Source organism: Cyrtonyx montezumae, unplaced genomic scaffold, assembly GCF_038088225.1.
Source record: "Cyrtonyx montezumae isolate F1298 unplaced genomic scaffold, pur_monq_1.0 scaffold_67, whole genome shotgun sequence".
Classification (NCBI taxonomy): Eukaryota; Metazoa; Chordata; class Aves; order Galliformes; family Odontophoridae; genus Cyrtonyx; species Cyrtonyx montezumae.
In genome coordinates this window covers 629,992-656,797 of record NW_027072075.1, presented here as the reverse complement: position 1 = coordinate 656,797, position 26,806 = coordinate 629,992, and the positions used below count along the sequence as shown (strand labels likewise).

At 50.6% G+C, this 26,806-nt stretch overlaps 2 pseudogenes; both read left to right on the top strand.

Annotated features, from left to right (window-relative positions):
* Nucleotides 1–324: 324 nt before the first annotated feature.
* LOC136057481 (ciliary microtubule associated protein 1A-like) lies at nt 325–11,047 on the top strand (annotated as a pseudogene).
* A 9,723-nt stretch (nt 11,048–20,770) lies between these two features.
* LOC136057470 (olfactory receptor 14A16-like) lies at nt 20,771–21,548 on the top strand (annotated as a pseudogene).
* The last annotated feature ends 5,258 nt before the right edge of the window (nt 21,549–26,806 follow it).

Genomic DNA, 26,806 nt, shown 5'->3' with positions numbered 1-26,806 from the left:
GCATCACTTTTTATCTCAAAAATTTTCAGAGTCATCCCTTATTTCAGGAAGTTTCTTCACGAGTTTTTCATTTTTTTGCTCAGATTGCTTTATTTCACAAGTTAATGACTATGTCACGGATTGTAAGGAGAAATTGCTGCCGGCCCTTCTGGCTCAGGAGCTGCAAGCCACGTGGCGGACAGCTGGCAGCTGAGCAAAGGAGAGACTCGTCTCCTGCCTGCCCCTCTGGGCTGCAAGGCGTGGGGGGCAGGAAGCAAAGCTCACCTGTGGCCTCCGTCAGGGCAGCCCATCAGTAACTCCTCTGCTCTTGCCTTTAGGCTTCGGAGGCATCTCTGCGCCAGCATGGACGGAGCCTGGGTGGGGACGTGGAGACCTCATCGCCCACTGTAGAGTAAATAACTCCTAATGACGATACTCCACCAGGGAATAGTATAGAAGATGGTATATTTTAAGTTGTTCTATATATAACAGTTATACAGGTAATACAAAAGAGAAGATGGCTCACCTTTAAGATGACAAGGCTCGCAGAGGACTCCACATGGGAGGGATCTCCAAGAAGAGATCCTTCCCTGGTGGTGGTCAGCCCTTAAATGGGGTTTGAGAGAGGAGGAACTAGGCTCCACCCCTTCCACCCACACAGGTATATCACCTTCACCTGTGCCCCCATGGCTGACTTGGTGCTCACCTCAGGTGACCAATCAGTGGTTCAGGCCGTGATTCAGCAGTTCCCATACACTCCACCCCTTCACGACATGAACCACTGATCAAGTAACCATAAGGTGAGTTCCCCTTGATACAGAGACCCAATACATCGCGACGCTTACATAATTGCCCGTCGCAACGCATGCTGATGTAATCTGATATGAGTGATGATCGGCGCATCCGTCGAACTCTTCTTTGGGCCAGTGCTCGGTGGTATCTACTGGAAGCATGTAATCATACAGTGCAGGTCCATCTTACGTGTCATCAGTCCCGGTTAGACCATCACCAGATGCTTCACATGGTCTTATAACAACTCTGGAACACTGCAGTATTGTTTTGATTCCTTCTGGTGATTCATAGACTTATGGGGAGTAATACAAGTGTTTTAGAGGTACCAAGAGGGGAAGATCCGCTTTCCAGGGCAAGATACAGGCCGTATTCCTGTCTTGGGTTAACACTTCAGCTTGTACAGGGGCACGCCCTGGTCGCCTGTACCAAACCCTTTGACCCGATGTCTGTGGCTGTACGACTATATCAGGCACCAAAGGGGGTGTCCTGATCTGCCACAGAGACATGATAGGGGTCCCCTTAGCAATGAAGACTGGAGTGTTAACCATTATTTCAGTAGGCCATGTACCTATAACCGAAGGAGCTACCGAACCCCCCACCTCCAATAATCTCCCCCAAGGTGCAAGTAGGCCGCACCATCGTGGTCCTACCTGCACCTTCCAGGGCCATTTTATTCTATTGGTACCTGGTTCTAGGTCCTCAGGGGCAGGGAGCAGAAGGTTGTTCTCATTGCCAATCTGAGGTTTCACTTCATTATCGGTGCCCGTAATTTGGATCCTAAGTGGGGAGGCCCATATTGTTTGTAACATTTTCAAGGCACTGGGTCTGCCATCTCTAGGTCTTTCATTCAGGTCCCGCAGGGTCTCATGGAGTCTCTTTGTCCACCCCTGCAGGGACTGAGAGTCTGTCTTCAGGGCAGCCTTGAGAATACCATTGTAACGTTCGATAAGGCCTGCCCCCGTTGGATTATATGGCAGGTGGAATCGCCACTCAATATTATTTTCTTCTGCCCAGCGTTGTATCACTGCACCCGTGAAATGACTTCCTTGGTCGCTCTCGATGACTTGCGGTGTCCCGTAGGCAGCCATCAGCCTTGTGAGTGCCTTGATAGTGTATGCCTGGTTGGCTTTTGGTACTGGATAGGCCTGCATTAGCCCACTCGCGGTGTCGACACAGGTTAGGGCATATCTCGCCCCCTCAGACCGAGGGAGAGGCCCAATATAATCAACCTGCCACCTCTGTAGAGGATTGTGTCCTCTAGCAAGATGGGCTGTAGTTTCAGGCAACGACCTCGGTCTTATCTTAGAGCAGGCGTCACAGTCTCGGCATGCTTGAGCGATGTCCGATAGTTGTACGGGCAGTCCCCACGCTTTAGCGGCTGCCCACATGGTCTTCTGCCCAGCATGCCGCAGCTTTTGATGTAGCCAGTAAGCGATATTCTCAGATGGAGAGTTCTCAACCCATCTAACTCGGGCCAGTGTGTCGGCTTCATCATTTCCTGGTGACTGTAGGGGTTGATGACCAGAAACATGGTAGACACACACAGTTCTGTGTTTGACTGTATTCCATATGTCTAACCACATATCTTTGCCCCAGATCGGTCGGGAGTGGATAGTCCAATCCTGGGTGGCCCACTGTGCGATCCAAAGAGTGAGCCCCCGATACACAGCCCAACTATCTGTGCAAATATTCAGGATACCATCACCAGGTTCTTTGGTTATAACCATCCACACCGCCCGCAGCTCTGCCCACTGGCTGCTTTGACCATCCCCCTCTTCGAACCAGATTGTGTCTGTGGCAGGATGGTACGCTACTGCTCTCCACTTACTTGGGTTGCCCTTGCTGGACCCATCCGTGTACCAGGCATCTTCAGGAATAGGATATTTTCCTTCCTGGACGGGACTCTTCTGTGGTGGAGCAACCGAAGTTTGTTTTGGTGCATCACTATGATACGTTACTGGGCCAAGAATCTTCTGAAGCTCTTCTTTCAACGGTGAGGAAGATAGACTACTCCTCTGACTGAGATAGGCAACCCATCGTGCCACCGTCTGTGCCTGGGCCACCCCCGTCTTAGGAAGGTGGGTCAGATCTCTTACCCACCCCTGGATTGGCAATGTAGTCTTGACTATAACTTCGGCCGTTTGGGTTATTGGCTCTACCGCTTGTAATGCAGAATAGGCAGCCAATAACTGTTTTTCAATCATACTATATCTTTCCTCTGCTCCATGCCACACCTGAGACCAAAATCCAATGGGGGTCCGAACAGAACTCTGACGTTGCCACAGGCCCCAGCCAAAGCCATCTTGAGTTACGTGAACATCTAGCTCAGCTGGAAGGGTAGGATCAAATATACCCAGTGCCTGGGCTTGTTTAACTGCCTGTTTCGCCTGTTGAAAAGCATCCTGTTCTGTTCTCCCCCAGTCCCATAATTGGCCCTTTTTGGTAAGTCTATATAAAGGTCTCAGCAGCTGCGCCAAATGAGGTATAAAGGAACGCCAATATCCCAATATACCCAGGAATTCCTGCAGCTGCTTTGGTGTTGTAGGGACTGGAAATGCCTGAACCTTATCTATGACGGCATCAGGTAATACTTTGGTCTTTCCTGACCAGACTACCCCTAGAAATTTTACGGACAGTCCTGGACCTTGCACTTTTTGAGGATTGATAGCCCATCCTCTTTCACTTAGGTAGGCAGTTAATGAATCTGCTGCCTCCCCTACTGCTTCCAGTGAGTCGGATGTTAACAGGAGGTCATCAATATAGTGGTATAGGTTCACACTGTTTGGTTTCCTCCAATCAGCCAGGTCACGTGCCACCAAATTATGACAGTATGTTGGTGAGTGCACGTACCCCTGTGGCAAGACCTGAAAGGTCCACTGCCTGCCTCCCCACGTAAATGCAAATTGATCTTGTGATTCTTTAGCAATAGGTATGCTAAAAAACGCATTCGCTAAATCCAGGACACAATGGTAGGTTTTAATTTCCCTACTAAGAGTGTCCATTAAGGAGGCAATATTGGGTACGGCCGCATGGATGGGCGGCGTGACCTTATTCAGTTCCCTATAATCCACCGTCATTCTCCATGTTCCATCCGACTTCCGTACTGGCCATATGGGGGAATTATATGGGCTGTGTGCAGGCCTTATAATACCTACTTTCTCTAATTCCTGCACTGTTTTTGATATTTCTTCTTGCCCACCCGGGAGTCTGTACTGTCTTACATTAGTAATCCGGCGTGGTTTTGGCAAACAAATGGGCTCATGTTTCGCATGGCCCCTCAATATTGTCCGTATTGCCCAGATACTAATGTACCTCTGCCGTAGTCTGAACTCTCCCACAGTTGTCTGGAGAGCCAGACCCCATAGAATGTCTATGCCCAAGATATATTCTGGAATTGGGGCAATCGACACCTTATACTCCCGGGGCGGGAGACGCCCAACCCCCAATTTCAACCACGTCTGGGTGACTGGAATAGTCTGTCCCCCAAACCCACCAATCATCACTCTATTACCCTTAAATTTCGTTGGGTCTCCATATATAATCGATGTTTCTGCGCCAGTATCCACTAGAGCCATCACCTTCTGCACATTTGTCCTGGACCAGAATATTGTTAGTTCTACATAGGGCCTCCGGTCACAGCTAGAGGCCCTATGGGGACCAGAATTTTCCGTTAATCCATGAATTTTGCCAGATCTAAATCTTTTGCCACAGGTGGCTCAGGCACTGTAGCCTGTGACACCTGCGGATATTTTTTCCTTCTGTTCGGTATTATAAAGTCAGCCAAATTCCAGGTTGTTGTTGGTGTTTTTTCTATAATTCGTACTCCCGATTTTCTGGGAGCACTCTGAAATTTCTGATCATTTCTAAGCTGTTTCCACAGCTGTAACAAAACATGGTTGGGTTGCCCATCAATTTTGGTAAATGCAACCCCAGCCCGTATGAGATCATTAAACATAGTCCTCCGGGATACCCGTACGGGGCCTGATCGGGGCATCCGTGGAGCAGGCTTTTTAGTTCTAATAGGGAAGGCCTCAGCATCTTCCACTATACGAACATTACGCCTGGTTCTTACGCGCTCCGTCTCCCCTAAGTCTGCTACTAACTGGGCTGCCTGCTGTACGATGGCTTCTGATGCCACCAATGGATTTAATATGGAAACCAACATCCCATATAGGTGGGAGGGGGCCTGCTGTAGTATTAGATCTCTCATGCCCGCTGTAAATTTTTCCGTATCGGGGCTTTCAAAAGTGTCCGCATACAGAGCCTCCCTCATACCCAGTTCTCTGATATAGGTCTGGAGGTCTTCCATAGAGGACCACAAACCAGTATTAAGAGGGATATCGGTTTTGTTGGGCCATGTTAAGCGGCATGCAGCCATCAACCAATCTATAATAGAATGGTTTTCCTCATTATAATGGACAGCTGCATATAATCTTTGTCTTAATGCCGGGTTTATCGTTATAGATGCTAATTTTGACATTTCTGTTCCATTTACTAAAACACTTTCAGCTCCTGCATCCCATAACCTTAGGAGCCATGATGGTATGCTTTCTCTTGGTTTCTGATGGAACCGTTGTACTAGGTCCATCAACTCATTAGCTGTATATGGACGAGCGGTCACATGGAGGCAGGTTTCTGCAGGGGGCCATTGGTCAGGAGGCACCCCTGCTGGTCTATCCTGTACCTTCTTTGTTTTTTGAGTTATAATAGGCCGAATCTCGAATGGGTCCATCATAGATGGAGTTTCGAGATCTGCCTTAGAGATCTTTTCCCCTGTCATATCAGAGTCTTCTTCCTCTGATTTTGGGGTGTCTTCTACCAATATATTCCTTATTTGTCTTGTGGGGACATTTAGGCCAGGCTTTTTGGTTGTTAACGTACCCAGCTGTTGTTCCAGTTTCTCAATACGGTCTCGTAATAACTGATTTTCAGTCTCCATATTAACATTTGCAACATCTAACTTGAGTATGGCCATTACTAATGGCCAGGCTACTGCAGAGGCAGCTAACCGCCGCTCCTTGGTAACAAGTATGTCTTTATCTAATCCTACGAAGTAGTCAGTCAAATAAGATGGAGAAGGAGTGGCAGTCCCTGGAACCCGCATGGGTCCCCATTTCTCAATAACGGATGCCAATCCATAGTAGGGTGACCCCATGAATCCTGGAATTAGACCAGGGATTGTCTGTTCTAGGGGGGTAACGTTCTCCCCCTTGGCCCATTTAAACATACTCCAAATAAACGACATTATGGATTTAGTTAGAGCTGCCTGGCTCGCCAAATGTAGAGTAAATAACTCCTAATGACGATACTCCACCAGGGAATAGTATAGAAGATGGTATATTTTAAGTTGTTCTATATATAACAGTTATACAGGTAATACAAAAGAGAAGATAGCTCACCTTTAAGATGACAAGGCTCGCAGAGGACTCCACATGGGAGGGATCTCCAAGAAGAGATCCTTCCCTGGTGGTGGTCAGCCCTTAAATGGGGTTTGAGAGAGGAGGAACTAGGCTCCACCCCTTCCACCCACACAGGTATATCACCTTCACCTGTGCCCCCATGGCTGACTTGGTGCTCACCTCAGGTGACCAATCAGTGGTTCAGGCCGTGATTCAGCAGTTCCCATACACCCACGTGGCCTCATCTCGGCCCAGTTCCCCAGCCCCGGGCCCCAGTACTGCATCCCGGGGACAACAGGTACAGCGACCGTTCCCAGGGCATGGGGCGCGCTGGGGCCGTCATGGGGCAGAGCAGCTCCCGAGCCTTTCCCCTTTCTGTCACAGCCTCCCGGCTCTCTGGCACAGCAGCGAGCCAGGCCTGGCTGAGGAAGGCCGATCCCGCCGGCGCTGCCCTGTGTGACCCAGGGAAAGAGGGGCCCACTTCTGACCAGCACAGGCTCAGCTTTGCAGCTGTACAGAGGCGTTACGGGGTCTTGCAGAACAGCTGACCCTTAGGGGGCTCTCGCTGTGGAGTGCCTGCACGGGTGGTGCGGGAAATCCTTTGGAAACTGCTGGGTACAGGCAGCGTGCTGGCCAAAGCTCCACTGTCTTTTTCTGGTGACTTTGCAAGGCACTCACATGGCTGCTTGCACTAAGGGACTGACTGTTGTGCTCCGAGGTCCTGCGCAACTTTCCTGCTTTGCTCTTGGAGGAAGAAGTCACGCGGGAAGGGAAATTCGGGGCCGGGCACTTAACTGCCCCTGTTCCAAAGCAGCTAGAAACATGCAGCCACACAGAGGTGTGCTCTCTTCTGCTTTTCCTCCTAGGTTACGTGGGCCACAGCCCCACCAAAGCCCATGCCCCCGTGTACAGCTTTATAGGGTTTAAACTGCCTGCAGTGGACAGCTGCGGGCCAGGTCCCTGCTACTTTGTGGAGCCTGCCATCAGCAGGAAGGGGAAGAAAGGAAGCAGGAAGGTGCTCCAGGCACCCACCTCCAGGGACGACCCAGGACAAAGACTGCCATCACCCCCAGACCAAGTGAGTACCACTTGTGGAGCACATTTGCCGTGGGTCAGCTCATGCCGTGATGGAGCTGTAGGTCTTTTGTGAGAGAACACAAAATGCTCTGAGCAGTGATAGAGAAGGGCAAGTGCCCAGGACCATGGGCCAAGGGAACGAGGACCCCAGGTCCTGAAAGAACTAAGGAGCAGGGGGCTGACAGGAGGGGCAGCAAGGCAGGACACAGTGGTGGGGTGCGGAAAAGCGTTCCCAGGTGCTGCCTGGGTCCCGCAGCATTTCTGCAGCTCTTCAGAAGAGCCTCTCCTCGGGAAGTTGTCTCTGTGGCTGTGGAAGGGAACGAGGAATTCAGTTTCTTGCTCTTCTCCTCTGCTCCAGGTGACTACTGCATCGAGGCAGCCAGCAGGCACGTCTTCAAGTGCCCTCCAGTGCCATCCGTGGCCTCCCGGCGGGAGCCCATCCAAACAGACCGCACTCCAGGTACGCTGACCAAAAAGAGACAAAGGCCTCCTATCACTATCCCTACCAAACTACTAAATCAAATCCTTTAGCACCTCATCTAAACGCTTCTTGAACAGCGCTAGGGATGGTGCCTCAACCACCTCCCAAGGCAGGCCATTCCAGTGCCTGACCACTCTTTCAGAGAAAAAATGTTTCCTCAGGTCTCATCTAAATCTTCCCCGGCGCAACTTCTGGCCATTCCCCCTCATCCTGTCATTATTTATCAGGGAGAAGAGGCCCACCCCCTCCTCACCACAACCCCCCTTCAGGAAGTGGTAGAGTGCAATAAGGTCTCCTCTGAGCCTCCTCTTCTCCAGACTAAACAATCCCAGCTCCCTCAGCCGCTCCTCATAAGACTTGTGCTCCAGACCCCTCACCAGTTTGGTTGCCCTTCTCTGAACACGCTCCAGGGCCTCAATGTCCTTCTTGTAGTGAGGGGCCCAAAACTGAACACAGTACTCGAGGTGCGGCCGTACCAGAGCTGAGTACAGGGGGATGATCACCTCCCTGCTCCTGCTGGCTACACTATTTCTAATACAGGCCAGGATGCTGTTGGCCTTCTTGGCCACCTGGGCACGCTGCCGGCTCACGTTGAGCCGAGCATCAACCAGCACCCCCAGGTCCTTTTCCTCTCTACATTCTTCAAGCCATTCTGCCCCAAGCCTATAGCATTGCATGGGGTTATTGTGGCCAAAGTGCAGGACCCGGCACTTGGCCTTATTGAACCTCATCCCATTGAGCTCAGCCCAGCTGTTCAGCCTATCCAAATCCCTCTGAAGGACCTCCCTACCCTCAGGCAGTTTGACACATCCTCCCAACTTGGTGTCATCTGCAAACTTACTGAGGGTACACTCAATTCCCTCGTCTAGGTCATCAGTAGATATTAAACAAGATGGGCCCCAAAACTGATCCTTGGGGGATACCACTCGTAACAGGACGCCAGCTGGACTTAACTCCATTAACTACTACCCTCTGGGCACGGCCCTCCAGCCAGCTCTCCACCCAGAGAAGAGTGAACCTGTCCACGCCACGGGCTGCCAGTTTCCTTAGGAGAATACTGTGGGAGACCGTGTTGAAGGCCTTGCTGAAGTCCAGGTAGACTACGTCAACAGCCTTTCCCTCATCTACCTGTCTGGTCACCCAGTCATAGAAGGAGATGAGATTGGACAAGCATGACCTGCCCCTTGTGAACCCGTGCTGGCTGGGTCTGATCCCTTTATTGCCATGCACATGTCGTGTGATTTCCCTCAAGATCATTTGTTCCATAACTTTCCCTGATACCGAGGTCAGGCTGACAGACCTGTAGTTCCCCGGGTCTTCCTTACGGCCTTTCTTGTAGATGGGAGTCACATCGGCAAGCCTCCAATCTTGTGGGACCTCTCCAGATAACCAGGAATTCTGATAGATGGCAGAAAGTGGCTCGGCAATCACCTCTGCTAGCTCCCTCAGCACCCTTGGGTGGATCCCATCTGGCCCCATGGACTTGTGGCAGTTCAGATGGAGGAGAAGATCTCTGACCGTCTCTGCTTGGATCACAGGGGGTGCATTATGCGCCCCGTCCCGGACTTCCAGGTCAGGGCAAGTACCGTGTGGACAACTGTTCTGTCTATTAAAGACAGATGTGAAGAAGGCATTGAGAACCTCAGCCTTTTCCTTATCATCTGTGGTTACATTCCCTGCCTCGTTGAGTAAAGGAGGGAAATTTTCCTTAGTTTTTCTCCTGCTGTTAATATATTTGTAAAAGGGTTTCCTGTTATCCTTTACAGCAGTAGCCAGTCTAAGTTCAAGCTGGGATTTAGCATTTCTAATTTTCTGCCTGCAGATCTTGGCCAGTTCTCTGTAGTCACCCCAAGTAGCCTGACCCATCTTCCAGAGGACATAGACTCTCTTTTTCTCTCGGAGTCTCAACAAAAGATCCCGGTTCATCCACACTGGTCTTTTTCTCCTCCAGCTTGACTTACGGGACTCCGGGACAGCCTGCTTCTGTGCCTTTCAGATTTCCATCTTGAGGAGCATCCAGGCTACCTGGACCCCTTTACCCCTCAGGAGCAAGTCCCAAGGGACCCTTGCAACAAGTGTCCTGAACAGGTCAAAGTCTGCCCTCCGGAAGTCCAAGGTAATAGTTTTGCAGTGGGCATACTGCACAACCTGCGCGGCAGGAGGCAGTGCTGGGGCCGCAAGCTTTCTTGGAGGACCAGCTCCTCTCGGCCTGCAGCAGCGCCAGCTGCTCGGGATTGGAGCTGCTGGCACTCGCCCGGTGCCAGAGTCGAGGGAGGGACTGGCAGGGGGGCGAGACCTCCGTCCTGCTCCCAGCAGCGGGCTGGGCAGGCTGCCCCTCTCTGCTGCTTCCATCTCCTCCAGCCCAGCCCCTCACCCACACTCTGCTGCTGCTCCTCTTGCAGGTCCTGACACCTACATGTTGTCCAGGCTGATAGGGCCCAACACAGCCTACACATCGGCCAGCCCTTGCAACTCCTTGACAGGAAGGAGCCAGCGCGGTCGCTTTGATGAAGACCTTGCCAAGGTGAGCTCTGCTGCTCCTCTTTTCCATGTTAGCGTTGGAACCTGTGCCGCTCACCCTGTGCCACAGGGGCTTCCAAGCCTGCTGCGCCTTTGCCTGACGCAGGCTTGCAGGGAAAAAGAGAGCCTTGGGTGTGATGCCAGCCCCGTGCGGCCATGACTCTCTTGCAGACTCTGGATCCTACATCGTTCCCCAGAGTTGCTGTGGATGCCTGCAGAACCAGGGCTCCTGTGTACACCATGGGAACCTGACCGAAACCTGGAGCGGCCAATGCTGCGAAGCCCGGGCCAGCAGACTACAGCGTGGGCCGGGGGGTAAGGCAGCTGCTCAGCTCTCCCCCCCGACTCTGTTTCACAAGCACAGCCTTCACGCCTCTCCCCCTTCCCCTGAGGCTTCCTCCAGCCCAAGAGCTGCTGCCTGCAGGGACCCAGTGCCGGGACAGCAGGCCTGCTCCCTGCCACCGTCCCACCTCCGAGCAGAGGAAGGGACAGCAGCTTCCCGCTCCCTTTCCCCTTCAGTGGGATGCACTGGGACAGCGGGCTGCCAGGGCAGCAGAGAAGAGAAGGGCCCTTGCTGATCTGCCTTTCCTTTTTCCTCCTTCCAGGTGACGCTGATCAAGCCCCAGGCACCTGCGTGCACTTTTGGAATCCAGCATTCCATCTACACAACCCCTCTCATTGCTGAATAAAGCAGCAATTTCTGAAAGGCCTTGTTTGCTTGCCTGGAAGGGAAGGGGACGCAAAGACACACAAATCAACTGCTGCTTTCAGTCTGATTCCGTTTCTGTGTATTGACTTTGGCTTTTGCCTCTTGGACATTAGTGACAGTAGAACATCATTAAAAAAAATTAAAAAATTAATTACCTATATGTATGCTTTCTTGTTATTCCTTTTTCCTATCTGCTGCATACAGGAACACGCCACGGCTTCATGAAGCCTTTCAAACATCAGTGAGTTGGAAAGCACTGATGCTTGCCTTATCAGTAATCTGTGTTACTGATGTTGGCCATGTGCTGAAGTAAATCATAAGAGAGCAAACAGCAAAGGGCGGCCGGCCTTGGGCAGTGCTGTCAGAAACATGGGGAGGGGAGGGAGGATGTTTAGAGTAGCCTTTCTCTTGCTGTGCTGCAGAAAACGGAGACTGCACTGTAGTAACTGAGGCACCTTCTGTTCCCTACATGTACCTCAGCAAGTGTGAGCTGGAAGGCTGTTGTATTGCACGGTGTTATCAACAAACCTCCCCTCTTCTGTTTAGTGAATCTTGAATGCCCAACATGTGGTCTCCTGTTTGTGTTTGGCCAGCACACGCTTCATTGTGCGCCCACCCACTCACAGCATCATCTTCTGTAGAAGCTGAGACAGACTGTGCTCCCATTCCCATCCGCTGGGGCTGGATGAAGGGGGAGAAGTGGAAGTGAAAGGAAAGAAGAGGAACCAGAGATGCAAAACAAATCCTTTACATGAGGTGACCACTAAGATCTTTCTCAGAATGACAGCTAAATTGATCTTGATGAGATAGTGAAGCCTGTGAAAGGCGAGCACGGGATGGAGGGGCGAGGGGCACGGCAGGTGTCTCCCAGCCTTGGGAGCAAGCCCTGGGCTGTGGAGGTGGCTCTGCTGGCTGCCTGGCTGAGAACCTGGCCCTGTCTGGCACTTTGTTTTTATAAATGTTGTGTCTAAATTGACAATTTGAAGTGCAGCAGGAAGAGGCTCTCCTAGAATATATTGCTCCTGATGAGACTGTCTGTCCTTCAGGGTGACCGCTGATTTGCAGGAGGGGAGACTTTGGTTTTTGCGTGTGTGCCTTTTGTGGACCCGTTGTGTTGCTCTGGTTATCACTTCCAGGAGCCTCCTGCCCCAGGACATTAAGCCAGAGCCCAAAAACCCAAATCTCACCCCCAAAACACACCCCCAAATCTTTCCCTAGGTATCAGGAGTCGGACACCTGAACAGAGTTGACTAGAAGAACAAAGCCTAATTCTCGTGAGTGGGCCCAAAAGCTGGCAGTGAGAAGTGGTTGGACAATGCCGCCTGGTGGGAGCACGCAGGGATAACCCACTCCACATTCATTCCTGCTCCCCCAGTTTGTTCCTTTCCTTCTCTCTCCTTTTTTTTCTCGTGTCCCTGAGGTGGGCTCTGTGAAACGTGCGAGGCCAAACCAAACGCAATAACCCTCGGTCATTACAGGTGTCCCCCCCAGAGAGGACCTGCTGAAAGTCCTCCTGATTACTTTTGCTATTAATTACCAATGAGCCATATGCCTGCTGTGTCAGAATCCCCATGGCCGCTGCCACCTGTCTGCCCACACCGTCTGTGCTGAGCTATTTCTGCTGCCCTGTCATGCTGGGTGAGAAGGAGGGAGGCCTGAAGATGCCCAGGCCGCTTTGTTGTTCGCTACGCAGTGGTAAGGGCCGCTCTGTGACGGGCAGACGAGCAGCAGTAGGGGTACTGGCACATGAGCACAAAGTCACCTTGTCCTTTGGCTTTAGAGATCCCTGCTGTGGCCCTGAACTGGCTTTCCAGGTTTTTCTTTTTACTGTAAATTAACGAGGCAGAGGCACAAGCACAAATGTACCCAGGAATAGTTTTTAACCTGGCTTGATTAATGCTGTCACGTTGTACATCTGAGTGTGAGCTCAGTGGGACTGTTGCTTTTGCTTAGTACCACAAGACACCTCAGTCTGGATTGCTGCATTACAGTACAAATAAAAAACAGAAGCAAAACCACATCTGCATCATAAAAAGTGAGAATATGAGAATTCTAAATATTTACAGAGGAGGGCGGTGGGGAAACCACAAAAAATATTTACATAAAAATACATGAGCTTCTCGGCATATACATTTCACACCAGTACACACACAAAAAAAAAAAAAAAAAAAAAAGACATGATGTAAATTAGAATGAAGTGAACTCCAAAGGTAACCCACGACTTTCTGGGACATTTCTATCATGTGGCTCACGGAAAGAAAAGCCAACACAACCCTGTCCTCCCCCCAACCCCCACAACCCCACAGACTGGGCAAGGCCAGACTGCACACAAAGGTATTCTGCTGTACGGTTGCTTACACCAGACCATGCCTTCAGTATTGGGTTTCTGTAGCACCAGGTTTTGGGAAGATTCGCAAGCCTAAGCCACTGTAACAAAGGAAACTGAAACAATTTCTCATCTGTGTTTCCTACGACGCAACACATGGCTTCAGTCAGTGCCCTGGCCACGCAGTGCGGGATGGCAGAGTCCTTTCTGGGGTCAAAGAGGAACCGTGTGCTTTTGGCTTGGCTTTGGTTTTCTGTAGCTATTTACTGCACAGTCCTTACTGACCCCCTTGAAGTGATGAGTGCAAAATGAGGATCTCTGGGAAGACGCAGGCACAAAGTTGTGGGTGCTCTGTCTCTTCTGCATAAAGATTTCACCTGATAAGTCTCTTTTGAAGATCAGAAATGACTTTATAGGGGCTAGGTCCTCGTTACTCAGAGGTCTCCTGCGGGTCATTCGCTGCTCCTGAGTGGAGCTGGAAATCCAGAGCTGGAGTAGGCTATTGAGCCCTGACTCTTGCATTGCACGAGGGAGAACTCAGCTGAAAACCTAGGAAGTGGTGATTTAAGATGTAGACAGCTTGGGGCAAGTTTAGGGGTATTACTTATGATCATAGCTGCTCCTCATCTTGGCTGGAGATGAGGTTAGGCAATAAATCACATAATCTGAGCAGAACTGGCCTTGCAATTGATTGCTCTTTACTTGCCTTGCCATCCCCTGGCTCTCTCTCCCATTTCTCTGCTAGGATGCTGAGAACTGCACTGCCAACTTAACCTTCCCGGTACTCCTGCTGTAACCCCTCTCACTGTGATGCACAATGCACTTTTTTTTCATATCGGTTATGATTTTTGGAAAGACATTTGGACTGACACTGTGAATCCATTAATGGACATGGAAAAACTTTCTAAGGACCATCAGCTTAACCACAGTGCAAGAGCAGAACTGCATAGTTGGCTATATGGTTTTGCGTGGGGTGGATGTGGGGATGACTGCTGAATCCTAGTAGTTTACCAAAACCAAAAGGTGCTCATCTGTACTTCTGTCTGGGAAAAGCTGGGACTTAACCTCACGGTCCAGCACTGTGTTAGGCTGTTCTCTGGCAGTGTGCAGCCCTGGAGCATGCACTGGTGTGGCTGGGCCAGGCTGGGATGCTGGGAGAAGTTTTCTGCTGTGTGCCTTGCTTTCAGTAGAGACATTCCTGTCCTGAGGGAAGGCCATTTGTAGCACCCATCTTGGTAAAATAAATAATTTCAGTTTCCCTGAGGCAGTATGATTGTGAGCATGAGAGCTTGAGGATCTGGGCGATTTCACAGAAGAAGTGGTCCACAGCATTGCCCTGCCACAGTGCTATAGGAAATGTATTGGCAGTGTACAGCAGAGCATAGAGAACACCAGTGCCCCAGGCAGCTGCTGCCATGGTGGCACAAGCTCTGCTGCCCAGGAGAGTCCCGTAGTGCAGGGGCTTGCACATGGCAACAAAGCAGTCATAGGCCATGACTGTGTGACGGCTGTGCTGATGAGGCCGTTGCCCAGGAGGGCAGCCAGGGAGATGCCCAGGAAGAGCCAGAAGTGCAGGAGCTGCAGCTGCCGCGTGTCTGCCAACGCCAGCAGGAGGAACTCGCTGATGGAGCTGCTGTTGGGCATTTGGCACTTCTGGGTATCAGGACCTGTGGGCATGAGGACCTGTCCAAGGAGTATGAAAGTTAGAGACAGGTCTTTCCAAGGGGGAAATGTTCGTTGAGGTCAGTGATGTAAGCTACATTTCATGACATTGAGTTTGCCATGAAGGCCTCTGCCTTTCTTCTCTCAAGGAAACAAGCACGTCCCTGTGAGGAATGTGTTGGTGCTGTGGTCACAGATTTTCTTTTAGAATTTGTCAGTTGAAATCACTTCTAATGCAAAAGTACTTGTAGGCATCTGTACAACTGACACAAGAAATGTGTGGGTTGAAAATCAAAGTCTTAGGGATGCTTTTTCTCCTATGGTCTCATCCTACTCATGATGCCCAAAGGGTGCTCAGTGAAGTCAGAAATCCTGAGCACTTCTGCTGCACTCATTGTGAACGGCTGTGATTGAGACCTGGGAGGCAAAGAGATTCACTGCTGCTTAGTGCAGGATAAAGGGAGCTCGTGGGCTTGTTTCCAGTTGCTGTGAAATAGCACAGATTGGAGATGGAAGGCAAGTGCATTCACAAGTTACCTTCCAAAGAAGCCAGACCCTGCTGAGAGAAGAGGAACCGACTGCTCATCACACAACGCCCACCCTTTCTCAAGGGACGTGAGCAAGACCTCATCACTGCGCTTCTTAAAACAGACACCCAACACCCATTTCACCAACCCCACAGCATTTCCATGCATATAGCATCACTCTGCTTCTTCCCTCGACTTTGTTCTTCAGGCTATGGGAAAGATTTGCATCCTGAAGGTCAGATCACAGCTCCGAAGGGCCTCGGGGAGATACATCATAACTCTCATTAAGGGAAAGCCAACTCTTTTCCAGCTTCACAGACTGCATTGCCCACATCTGCAGGTACTGCAGAGGGTGACGGACACATGCCTGAGTAGATGTTCCTATACTCTGAAGGAGCTCTGGCTGCAGAGGATCTAACAGCCGTGAGGGCTGTTTCTGGGTGGGGGCTTGCTTTGAAGAAGGTGTCCACGTTAAAGGTAGTTATATGTTTTCTTCTGGGAAATTCTTCCTCTCAAAAGATTAAGCTATTACTTTTCTCTCATTCCACGATCATATCTCTCATGCCTGCAGACTTTTCACCTGGAAAGTGTTTCCTCATCTTTTCCCTGTCTGAACATACAGACACCAGCTCAGATGCAATGCATTCCTATTTGTTGATCAGAACCCATCCTGTTAGCAGGCACTGTGTAGGTGCATGCTCATGTTTGCAAGTGAGAAAGGGAACATAAGAGAAACTCAATTGGTTCAGCAAGGAAAATACATGCTCATAAGAACAAGAGAGACTAAAAGCATTTTAGGACTCTCAGCTGTGTGCTCAAACATGATATATGATGTTCTGTTTCTCACTTTACATCTTTACACTCCCCTGGAAGCAGAAAATAGGAAACACAGCAGAAAATCCCAGTATTGGTCTTCCTTGTGGAAATTCCCCTTTGGTGCAGAGTAGCTGTGAGCTCTTTGCCCCTGGGCAGCTCCCTGGGCAGGCTGAGTGCTGAGCCTGGCAGGTGGCAGAGTCCCTACCCCGGCACGCAGCCCCTTGGGGCACAGCATTGACCCTGCTCTGCACGACAGCCCTGGGCACCCGGCTGCACAGCCTGCAGCCGTCCTGGGACAAGTGTGGCTGGGCAAGGCTGGGATGCTGGGGGAAGTTTTCTGCTGTGTGCCTTGTTTTCATTAGAGACATTCTTCTCCTGAGGGAAGGCCATTTGTAGCACCCATCTTGGTGTATGGATGTGCACTTCTAGGAGCTGGTTTGGAAGGTGCCGAAAAATTTTGTTCCCAATGGGGTGCTCAGCACGTGGTACAGCACGGGGAGCTGGAGATGGCAGGCTCGGGTGCTGAGAGCACTGTGAGGAACAGGAGTTGTCCAGGAATGGCACTTGGTATCTACAGGGAGACAGTGGCTTTGCACAGGAAAATACAGAGGCATTTACAATTGGTGGGAGCTGATTTCAGCCCCCTTGTATCAGAAGGATAGTCCTGACTAGATAAGGCCAAAGTGGAAGTTAGGAGAGGTGCTGGGGGCAGGAGGGGGGAGTTAAGGCTTTCATTTCATTACCTGAATCCCAAACAGCCTGAGCCAAACGCGTTGCCTCTCGTTCAGATGGAGACCTCAGCAACCTGAGGCAGTCTGTGCTCAGCACTGCAGGACTGCTCCTTGTCATGACAGATCCATCGTGCTCAGCCCAGACTGCCCTGCTCTCACACCGAGGGCTGGGGATGGCCCACAGCGTGGCTCACCGACTGCCTCCTTTCTGTGCATCTTTTTGCTTTTGTTTTTTTTCCTTAAAGGAAAATGTAACAAATAGCATTCCCGAATGAAGAAACTAACTCTTCTACCTGGTAATTCCTGGTAACTTGGCTCACAGTGCTTTTTTTATTATTATTATTTTTAACTCTTTTTTTCTGACTGCCAGACTTATGTCTGGAACATGTAACAACTCTTCTAGACAGAAGCTTAAAACAACAGCTTTGCACAATAACATAGGACCATAAGGTGCTGTTACTGAAACAGCCCCAGGCAAGGCTACAGACTAAAAGAAGCTGAAGACAGGTCAGCTACTAGAAGCAGATCTTATTTATGATTCAAAGTAACCATGAAACCTCTGTTTAAACAAAAGAAACAACCCCACATCTGATGTAAGCACCCTTTAACTTTCACAGCTGTGTCCTAACTGCAGGACCTCCAGCTTTTTTTTTAAACATCAGAGATTCTGAAGTTCTTTAGCCACTCGGAACAGGAATAGCCTTGGTATTTATCAGTGAGCATTTATAAATCCTGTATCTCTAGTATAGCTTGCAATCCCTGTCTAATGAAATGGATGTGCTTTATAAGGCGGGGTTGTATTTAGTCCTGGGAAGTCTGGGAGGCTGCATGGGGTGGGTGCCTGCCTTTTCTTACAGTACAGAAAGCTTTTAAATACTGAGGACAGTGGTATTGGTGTATTACAGAGTGCACTGGCCTTCTGTCCCAACTTCTAACTGAATGCTGCTATCAGCTACACTTGTGGTACAGGAGGGAATACTGTTTCACAGCGCACAGACAGCACACAACTATTCTGCATGTGCCACGACTTCGCAGGGATCCCCTTGCCAACACAGAACTGAAAGGTTACAGCGAGCTGTGTCCTGCGGCCTTCAGCTTAAGGTCAGTAGGAGCACTCGCTGCTCCAAAAGCTGCAGGACCTGGCCTGGGGCAGATAGCTGGCAGTGCAGCTCACTCAGACAAGCAGCCCTCAGGGCTGTGCTCTGATGCTGCAGCAGGGAAGCCCTCAGCTGGAGCAGAGGTTATTCCCTGTTGAAGAAACTTACAGTCTGCAGCCTGACATGCAATAGTATGTCCCAGATTTAGTGAACCCTCCAGGAAAAGTGGCTTCATTGCCTGCAGTGAGAGACTTACCTTGCCAAGGGCTGTGAGAATTGTTCCTGCGATGAGCTCACAGCCTGCTTATGTGCCACACAGCCTGAAAGCTCTCTTCCTTCTCTTCTCTCCCCTTCACGGGCAGTTCAAGTCCCTAGCCCTGCTGTGTGCTGCACGAGTGCTGCTCCTGGGCACAGCTGTCTCTCTGCAGCACTGCCCACTCATAGAAGCTCCATGTGTCCCAGGTGCCCCACACAGCTCAGCAGCAGAGGATGTGATTTCTTCTTCCCAGTCATCTCCCCTGAGATGTCCTGGGGATTCCAGGGCTGACAGCTCCTGAAAGGCAGAGGGATCATCACTGCAATACATACTTTCAAGTCAGATCAGTTAATCACCACATGTCCACTGGATTCCAGGAGCATGGTTGGACACTTCTGCACATGAGAGAAGCAGATGTCCAATCTGGAAACCTCTGCTCGTGGCATGTATGACTAAGGGGACAGATCAGGACAGGGAGGGGTTGGCTTCCCTTATACAGCCCAGTGATTCAGCTCAGGCAGTGCAGACATAACATTACAGAATCATAGAATGGTTCAGGTTGGAGGGGACTTTACAGATCACCTAGTTCTGGCCTCTAACCACAGGCAGATTTGTAAACCATTAGATCAGGTTCCCAAGGATCCCATCCAACCTGGCCTTGAATCTCTCCAAGTTTGGATGGTGCTTACAGAAATTTGTCCTATTACTATCAGATACTCTCATCCTAACTCTAGGGTTAGGCACCTCATCCACTGATGGAAACCCTGGGGTAGAAATTGGATTAAGTTCCCCACTGGACTCTGGCACTCAGGAATCCTCTTAGTTGAGTTCAGATGAGTACAATGAGGTGTCTGCTTGTGAGCCCCACATCCAATCCTTGGTCTTTATTCAACAGTAACTCAGTCGCTCACACTCTACTGAGTGATGATGAAGGTGCATGGGGTGCTGGGGTGCTGTGTGCTAGTGCTTGCAAACTGTGGTGGAAAATCTCTGAGATAGACACCTCCTTCCTGAGCATCAGTTGGAGCCAGAAGGAGGTATGCTTGGCCATCCTAAACGCCACCAGAACCCTGTGCCTTTTGCACCTATCCCCATGGAGCATGTAGTGTTATTCTGCTGACCAAATGGATGAGCTCACAAAAGAAGAGCCGGATCTTCCTCTCTGCTCCATCTGCGGCATACTGTGCAGTTGAAGGTATTACAAAGCTATGATGCATCTCCATTCTTTCTGTGATGACACTTGAGTTTGCTCTGGGCTCTCATTTTAAAGGCATCAGAAGAAGCCTAAGGAGATGTCTGTTCCCAGTTGACAGGAAGGTGGCAAAAAAGGTTGTTCCAGTTTTAAAGAAGAGCAAGAAAGAAGACCCCAGCAATTAAGACCTGTCAGTGTCACTTCAGTGCCAGGTAAAATTATGGTTAAAGTGATGTAGGGAGTTACTGAAAAACAGCTGTTTTTGGTCACAGCCAACTCTGGTTCATGAGGGGAAGATCCTGTTTAACTTCATGTCCTTTGGTGACACGGTCACCCATGTAGTTGATCAAGGGAAGCCAGTTGATGTTATATGTTAGGATTTCAGTAGAGCATTTGTTTCTCACATTATCCTTCTGGAAAAATGGTCTGGCATATGGAGAGATGGAAATGCACTGTGATACGTGAGCGTTTGGCTGAAGGGTCAGTAAAATAATCCAGTGGGTTATTGTAAATGGGGTTCCATCAGCTTGGCAAGTGGTCACTAACAGGGATTCGCAGGGCTGTGTTTTAGGGCCACTTCTCTTTGATGTTTTCATCACTGGTTTACATGAAGAACTAGAAGAGGTTTTCAGGAAATTTTCTGATGATTTTGGATCGGGTGGAGCTGTTGACTCCACTGAAGGTGCATAGGCCTTGCAGAGAGATGTGGATGACTTAGAGAACTGGCCAGTCACCAACCACTTGAAGTGAAACAAGAACAAGTGCCTGATTCTGCAGCTGCATAGGGGCAACCCTGGCTGTACTCACAGAGTAGGGAATCGGACACTGGAGAGTGGTTCTGCTGACAGGGATTTGGGAGTCTTGATCAACAGCAAATTGTACGTGAATCAGCAGTTTGCCCACTCAGCCAGGAAGGCCAACCTTCCTTTGAGGAGCAATGAGGACAGCAGTGCTAGACAGGTAAGGGAAGCAGTTGCCCTGCTCTGCTCTGCACTGCTGTGGCCTCACTTGGTGTACTGGGTGCACTTGTGTGGGATGTGAGCAGGCTGTGAGCTCACTGGAGCAGCATTACTCACGGCATTTAACACTGTAATTCAAGTAAGTAAGTCAGTAAAGCAAAACTAATTGCACATCTACCTGGCTGCCGTCCTGGGCAACGGCCTCATCAGCACAGCCGTAGCCTGCGACCAGCGCCTACACACCCCCATGGACTTCTACCTCCTCAACCTCGTCCTCCTCGACCTGGGCTGCATCTCCACCTCTCTGCCCAAAGCCATGGCCAATGCCCTCTGGGACACCGGGGCCATCTCCTACGCAGGATGTGCTGCACAGGTATTTTTCTTTTTGTTTTTGTTTTCAGCAGAGTATTCCCTTCTCACAGTCATGGCCTATGACTGCTTTGTTGCCATCTACAAGCCCCTGCACTACGGGACCCTCCTGGGCAGAAGAGCTTGTGCCACCATGGCTGAAGTTGCCTGAGGCACTGTTTTTTTCTTTTCCCAGCTGCACACTGCCAATACATTTTCTATTCCACTTTGCCTGGGCAATGTTCTGGACCATTTTTTTTTGTGTGTGTGAAATCCCACAGATCCTCAAGCTCTCATGCTCGCAATCAGACTACCTCAGGGAAACTGGATTTACTGTGGTAAGTGTTCTTGCCGTATTTGGGTGCTTTGTATTCATAGTGCTGTCCTACGTGCACATTTTCAGGGCCGTGCTGAGGATGCCCTCTGAGCAAGGCCGGCAAAAAGCCTTCTCCATGTGCCTCCCTCACCTGGCCGTGGTTTCCCTGTTTGTGGGCACGGACTTCTTTGCCTACCTGAATCCCACTTCCCTGTTCTCCCCATCCCTGAACCTGGTGGTGTCATTTTTGTACTCAGTAGCGCCTCCAACACTGAACCCCCTCATCTACAGCATGAGGAACCAGGAACTCAAGGATGCAGTGGGGAAAATGATGGCAAGGAGACATTTCAGCAGGGATTAACTTCTCATCTTTCCCTACAACTGACTCACTGTTGTTCCTGTAGCAGGCTCATATTATGCATTTTCACCTTTAAAATGCTTATTTATTTCTATTAATGGATACTTTTTTTTCTGTTGATATATATGTGTGAGTGCACAATTAATATTATTGGTTATTATGTTCCTAAACATGCGTTTGGATTCTGTCTGCTTCTACTGAGTCATCACGCTGCTCTCTATCTCCTGAAGCCCATATGAATTCTGGGTCAGTGCTGACTCTCACGCAGCCTCTGTTCTTATCTCTGTATCTTTAGAGAAATGAGACGCCTCCTCGGATCGCTCAGCTCCGTCGGAGTAGGGTAGACGTGGCCGAACATTGCACGACGACCCTGGGGCGCCCTCAAGGCGCCTCAGCTTAGCACGCTCAGCTCCGTCGAAACCGGGTAGATGTGGCCGAAGACGTGGCCCTAGCGGCACCGGCATCGAGCAACGGACGCCACCGTTCGAGATGCGCGAGACGGCTGTTGTGTAGACCCGGCCGGCTTTTCGAGACGCAATGGGCAGCGAGCTCTCCCAGCCACCGTTAGGGAAGTGCGAGACGGATGTAGCCGGGTAGACGTGGCCGGCATTTTTAAAACACGTGCTGTGATTTCTCGCCACCGAGAAGCGCGTTTCTCTCCCCTGGCTGGGGGGCAGGGGCTATTGTGGCTGGCACATACCTGGCTCAGTTCTGAAGGAGTACCGTTCAGACAGGAGGATGTCTCGCTTGGACTGGAGGGCGTCTCTTTCAGGTTGGAGGATGTCCATGTTGGATTGGAGAGCTTCTTGTTGAGACTGGAGGGCAACTCACTTGGTCTGGAGGGAGTCTAGATTGGACTGGAGAGTCTGATTGTCAGCTAAATGACTCTCTTTCTGGATTGGGAGATTGTCCCTTTCAGCTCGGAGACTCTCTCGCTCTATTTCAAAAACTCGATGCCTCTCTGGGATAGTATTGAATAAGGCCCGGTAAGCATAAGCCAGACCCCAAATACTTTGGGCCTCCTCAGATCTCTTTGAGCCGCAACATCCCTGTCTCAAATATCTGCTTAAGTTCTCAGGATCTTGCAGGTGTTCAGGAGAAAAGTTCTATGACACCGGTGATGCCCATTTCTCTAAAGTCTCTCTTAAGTCCCTCCAAACTCCCTGCCAGTCAGTATTCTCTGGCTCTGGGGAAGGCTTTCTCAAAGTATTATAAATACAGATACTGATGAAGAGTACGTTCAGGGAGACTGACACCACAATCATTATGAGCACTGGATGAGCATCCAGAAAACGCATAATGAATACGAAGGAGAGGCCAGGAGTCTGTTTAAAAATCACCAATTCCATAGAGTTAGCAACTCCATCTGGAGTTACTCCCTCCGGAAATGAATGGCACATTCTATACAAAAGCCAGGTAGGTATGTCCATCAGTGTTTTTAGTTTATCATATAGAGACCAAGCTCCATGGATCAGACTGGCAAACTTAATTAAGTCCCAGTACGTTCTGAGCATAACAAGTTAAAAAATGATGAAATGCAGACCCTTTAAGAGCAGTTTAAAAAGAGAAAGCATTTTTTTTTTCTTTATTGACACTTTCTTAAACTTCACTAAGAACCCGCCGCTGTTAGGGAAGCGCGAGAGTTTCGCCCAATTCCGGGCACACTTGCCTGGAGTCAGCAAGCCACCCGGCTGCGCCATCTCCAAGCCGCCGCGGAGCGCTCGACTCCTTCGGAATCGGGAAGACGTGGCAGGCGACGGCAAGCCGCCCCAGCAGCGCTCACTAGACGCATCCTCATTTCGCTCAGCTCCGTCGGAGCTCGGTAGACGTGGCCGAACATTGCACGACGACCCCGGAGCGCCCTCTATGAGCCTCCGTTTGGCATGCCCAACTGCGTCGGAACCGGGTAGACATGGCCGAGAATCGCCAGGTGCCCGTGCCACGCCCGTCGCCGCCGCTCGAGACAAGCGATTAGATCGGCTGTAGCCAGGAAGACGTGCCCTGCGTTTTTAAAACACACGTGCTGTGATCTCTCGCCGCCGCCGTTCGGGAAGCGCGAGAGGTTTGCCCGATTCCGGGCACACTTGCCTGGAGTCGGCAAGCCACCCGGCTGCGCCATATGCAATCCGCCGCGGAACACTCGACTCCGTCGGAACCGGTTAGACGTGGCAGGCGATGGCAAGCCGCCGTAGCAGCGCCCTCTAGACGCCGGCTCGGATCGCTCAGCTCCGTCGGAGCTCGGGAGACGTGGCCGGACATTGCACGTCGACCTTGTAGCGCCCTCTAGGCGCCTCGGCTTGGCACACCCAACACCGAAGAAACCGGGTAGACGACGCCGCAGAGCGCAAGCCGCCCCGGCAGCGCCCTCTAGACGCCTCCTCGGATCCCTCAGCTCCATCGGAGCAGGGTAGACGTGGCCGGACATTGCACGACGCCCCTGAAGCGCCCTCTAGGCGCTTCGGCTTGGCACGCCCTACTTCGTCGAAACCGGGTAGACGTGGCCGGGGATGGCACGGCGCTTGGCTGCCACCCTCGTCCGCCGCCGCTGGCGACGAGCGACCGTATCGGCTGTAGCCGGGAAGACGTGGCCGGTGTTCCCAAGCGGCACCAGCATCGAGCACTGGACGCCAACGTTCGAGACTCGCGAGACTGCATTAGCTGGGTAGACCTGGCCGCTATTTCGAGATGCAACGGGCAGCGAGCTCTAGCCACCGCCGTTCGGGAAGTGCGAGAGTTTCGCCCGAGACGGGCACACTTAGCCGGAGACAGCAAGCCACCCGGCAGCGCCATCTCCAAGCCGCCGCGGAGCGCTCGACTCCGTCCAAGCCGGGCAGACTTGGCCCGGGGAACGCCAGCCGCACCGGGAGCGAACTCTGGCAGACGCCGTACGGGACGCTGTCACGCTCCAATATAAAGGAGGGAGACGAGGTTCTTTATATGTATATGTATACCCGAGGGTGAGATTAAGACACAACGGGTCAAATATTAGCCCAACCAGTTTATTACAAATACTAGTTGCTTAGGGATATGGGGAAAGGAAGGTGTGCGATAGAAAAGAGATGAAAAGCAAGGAAACTTGGCAGAAAGCAAGAGAGATATAATCACCACCGTGGATCCAGCGAGGTTCGTAGTAGGTCCGTTGATCTCAGGAACCTGTCTGGTCACAGCGGGGGATGGGAGATGGCAGCAAGCAGGCCTCAGTGTCCGTCCTAAGTCTCTTCGGGAGTTCTCCTCAAAGATCTTTTCTTTGGGAGTTCTTCTCCCAAGTTCTTTTCTGAAAGTTCTTCTCCAAAATCCGTAGTTCAGTGAAGGCCTTTTATCCCCCATTTCTCAGGAGTTTGTGTAACATGTCTGGCCCAACAGATAAGCCAGCAGCGGATGTTGCCTTCATTGCCATGCAGGCGCATTGATTTGTGGTGGTCAGCTTCTCCAAGCCGTACCCCACGGAGAAAACTATTTGCACCCATTCCTGCTTATCTTTACAACCGTAAGCAGAGACAATGAGGCACCATGACACCCCTCCAGATAACCAGCAGTTAATCAGTCAGAGTCTTATCACCAGAAGAGGCCTAACGAAGCAAGCTTTGAGACAAACGAAAGGAAAAACAGTTTCTGTCTTTTACAGACGCGCAGTTCGCTGCGGGGCCGGGCTGTGCCGGTTGGAGATCCCGATGAGATCCCGATGAGGTTTGCTCTGAAGAAGGTGTCCACATTAAAGGTAGTCATATGTTTTCTTCTGGGAAATTCTTCCTCTCAAAAGATTAAGCTATTACTTTTCTCTCATTCCCCGATCATATCTCTCATGCCTGCAGACTTTTCACCTGGAAAGTGTTTGCTCATCTTTTTCCTGTTTCAACATACAAACACCAGCTCAGATGCAATGCATTCCTATTTGTTGATCAGAACCCATCCTATTAGCAGGCACTGTGTAGCTGCATGCTCATGTTTGCAAGTGACAAAAGGAATCATAAGAGAATCTCAATTGGTTCAGCAAGAAAAATACATGCTCATAAGAAAAAGAGAGACTGAAAGCATTTTAAAACTCTCAGCTGTGTGCATGATATATGATGTTCTGTTTCTCACTTTACATCTTTACACTCCCCTGGAAGCAGAAAATAGGAAACACAGCAGAAAATCCCAGTATTGGTCTTCCTTGTGGAAATTCCCCTTTGGTGCAGAGTAGCTGTGAGCTCTTTGCCCCTGGGCAGCTCCCTGGGCAGGCTGAGTACTGAGCCTGGCAGGCAACAGAGTCCCTACCCCGGCACGCAGCCCCTTGGGGCACAGCATTGACCCTGCTCTGCATGACAGCCCTGGGCACCCGGCTGCACAGCCTGCAGCCGTCCTGGGACAAGTGTGGCTGGGCAAGGCTGGGATGCTGGGGGAAGTTTTCTGCTGTGTGCCTTGCTTTCATTAGAGACATTCTTTTCCTGAGGGAAGGCCATTTGTAGCACCCATCTTGGTGTATGGATGTGCACTTCTAGGAGCTGGTTTGGAAGGTGCCGAAAAATTTTGTTCCCAATGGGGTGCTCAGCACGTGGTACAGCACGGGGAGCTGGAGATGGCAGGCTCGGGTGCTAAGAGCACTGTGAGGAACAGGAGTTGTCCAGGAATGGCACTTGGTATCTACAGGGAGACAGTGGCTTTGCACAGGAAAATACAGAGGCATTTACAATTGGTGGGAGCTGATTTCAACCCCCTCGTATCAGAAGGATAGTCTTGACTAGATAAGGCCAAAGTGGAAGTTAGGAGAGGTGCTGGGGGCAGGAGGGGGGAGTTAAGGCTTTCATTTCATTACCTGAATCCCAAACAGCCTGAGCCAAACGCGTTGCCTCTCGTTCAGATGGAGACCTCAGCAACCTGAGGCAGTCTGTGCTCAGCACTGCAGGACTGCTCCTTGTCATGACAGATCCATCGTGCTCAGCCCAGACTGCCCTGCTCTCACACCGAGGGCTGGGGATGGCCCACAGCGTGGCTCACCGACTGCCTCCTTTCTGTGCATCTTTTTGCTTTTGTTTTTTTTCCTTAAAGGAAAATGTAACAAATAGCATTCCCGAATGAAGAAACTAACTCTTCTACCTGGTAATTCCTGGTAACTTGGCTCACAGTGCTTTTTTTATTATTATTATTTTTAACTCTTTTTTTCTGACTGCCAGACTTATGTCTGGAACATGTAACAACTCTTCTAGACAGAAGCTTAAAACAACAGCTTTGCACAATAACATAGGACCATAAGGTGCTGTTACTGAAACAGCCCCAGGCAA